Below are 2,858 nucleotides of genomic sequence, written 5' to 3' on the forward strand. Positions count from 1 at the left end.
GATTTTGAGGAGCCCGTGCAATCTTCGGCTCGGTGCATGGGCACAACAGGCAGGTGGGTAACTGATTTTTTAACAAATCTCATCCACGGATGGGATATGTGGGCTCAGAGGGATTGTTAATGTTTGTCCTGAAGTATTTATTTCAGAAAGTTTTTTAAATTTGCCAGTGTGATTGGTAGCTGTTCAGATTGATTTCCAACATCTTTCTCTGTATTTTGAAGCTTCAGGTCAGCTCTCTGCAGACAGTAACCTTTAATTGGGCCTGCAGCTTTCCGGAGGCCTCCATTTAGCCTGGGGGTATGGGTTCTGACATCTCCCCTGGAGGCATCTCCTCTGAGGAGGAAGGGAGCGATAGAATAAGGAGGAGGCCAGGAGTGGACAATCAGCCTCCAGAGGAGCCACCTTTGGGAGGCCAGGTGCAGGCACAAGAGGTTGTCCAAGGTGGAAGGGGCCATGAAGACGCCACTATCCTGCTTCCAGGGTACACAGGTGGAGAAGCAGCTACCTCACTATGACTGAGGTGCAGTGCCGAAGGAGGCTTTGACTGTCAAGGGAGACAGTCAACTATATCTGTCAGGTGATTGGCCCTGAGATCTCTGCTAACTGTATGGGTGGACACCCCATGCCAGCGGCTCTGAAGGTCACAGTTGCCCTCCACTTCTATGGCTCTGGTTCTTTCCAGGGCTCGGTGGGTGATCGTTGCAGTGTCTCCCAATCAGCTGTCCACACATGTGTCAAGCAGGTTACTGACGTTCTGTTCAGATGGGCATTGACCTTCAGCCCGTACTGTTGGGACCAGGCAAGCCAGACACAGCGAACCAGAGGCTTTGTGGCATTGCTGGCTTCCCCCGTGTCCAGGCTGCAATAGACTGTACACATGTGGCCATCAAGGCTCCAGCAGGTGAGGCCGGTGCCTTCATCAACAGGAAGGGCTTCCACTCCATGAACGTGCAGATAGTGTCTGGCCACAGAATGCAGATTCTACAAGTTTGTGCAAGGTACCCAGGCAGCTCCCATGATGCCTACGTCCTCAGACACTCCCAGGTGCCAGGGCTTTTCAGTGCTCCATCTCGGCTGGATCGATAGCTGCTGGGTGACAGGGGCTATCCCCTCAGAAGGTGGTTCATGTCGCCTCTCCGCTATTCAAGAACAGAAGCTGAGTAGAGGTACAATAGGAGCCAGAGCACCACAAGGGCTATGGTGGAGAGAGCCATCGTTCTTCTCAAGATGCGCTTCCATTGCCTGGACCACTCAGGGGGCGCTCTCCAGTACCCCCCAGACCGCGTCTCTGATAGTGGTAGTCTGTTGCGCCCTGCACAATCTTGCGCTGGAAAGGGGGGGATGCAGTTGACGATGAAGACCTTGACGCCCTGGATGAGGCTGCAGATGATGAATCCAGCAGTGCCTCAGAGGATGAGGAAGCACAGGGCAATGATGAGGGGCAGAACGACGACCTTCATTTACACCAAGGAGGCAGGGACACCCGGGATACTTTAATCCAAAGAACCTTTAGCTAGCTCCACATACATGGATCTGCAGGACCAGCATTGCCTGGCACTTCCACACATGGCACTTAGGTGCTACATCTTCCATCTCATCAGCTGCAACTAAGGGCTTAGTACGTAAACATCAATGTCCACTCAAACACCCATGATATGTCTGTGAAACAGACAAGTGCAGCACAAAGGAAATACCCTCAACCATGGTCAGAAAAGTGGAACTTATTATATCCAAAATAAAACACAAATGTTGCTCAGATGTACATAAGTATATTTTCCCTAATCTAGGGCCAACACAAACTCACCAGTGACAAAGCCGTGGAGTGCCTAACATGCCTTATGCTTACGTTTGCGGGTGCTACGTCTTGGTGCCGCCCCATCGGTCGGAGTGGCTTGTGAGACAGCCTGCTGACTCTGCTGTCCGGTTGGCCTAGATGACCTTGGCGGACGTCCTCTGGCCTGTGGAGCCTGTGCTGGCCCCGCCTGGGAGGGAGTGGCCAGTTCCAGAACATCTCCCACATTGGGAATGACCACCTGTGGCCACTAGTGCTGTGCGGGCTTGCAGGTCAGAGCATAACACAATCAGATGATTCTCAATCTATTGGAAGCCCCTCTTCATGAGAGTCACCAATCTCTCAATGGAGGAAGCCTAAAGCTCTGTCCTGAGGTTCATGCCATCACTGACAATCTGCCTGGATTCTTCCACCACAGAGACCAACTGAAGCACACCCTGATGCAACCCTGCCAGATGCTCCCACGCGTTCTGCCGCAGCTGCTGCATGGCGGACATCTCCAGAGGCACAGCACCACTGTCTGACTCAGCATGTGCCTGGTCCCCTGAAGTCCTCCAGCTGCTAGTGCCATTGGCAGTCTCTGTCCGTACCATCTCCTCCAGCGATTGTGAAGTGCCCTCTCCACTGTGCCCCGGGACACTAGCCGACGTTATGTTCCCCACCGATTTGGCAGTCACTGCGCTGGTGCCTGGCTCGGTGAAAGGATGTGATGCAAGTTGCAAATCTTGGCCCTCAGGTGTGGAGGGGGGGCTCCAGATGTGTTGGGGCCATGCGGTAGTAATGCTGAAATTAACAACAAGGACAGTGTATCAGTTAGCGTTCAGTCAGTAACATCTTTCATCCCTTTCCCCCCAGCCTCATAAGTCGCTCACCTTTCAAGAGTCTAAGGAGACCAACATTGGTGGGGTGATAAATAGTCAAGAGGACACCTTAACATTGCACGCACATACAGACAGGCTGGTCAGATGGCCTAGGGAATGCCACATGAAATGTTATGTGGATAATTGTGAGGTTAAGCACTTGGGCAGGACAAACAAGGTATGGGAATACATGAGTAATGGTAGGA

The sequence above is a fragment of the Carcharodon carcharias genome, chromosome 20 (genome assembly GCF_017639515.1).
Source record: "Carcharodon carcharias isolate sCarCar2 chromosome 20, sCarCar2.pri, whole genome shotgun sequence".
Lineage (NCBI taxonomy): Eukaryota > Metazoa > Chordata > Chondrichthyes > Lamniformes > Lamnidae > Carcharodon > Carcharodon carcharias.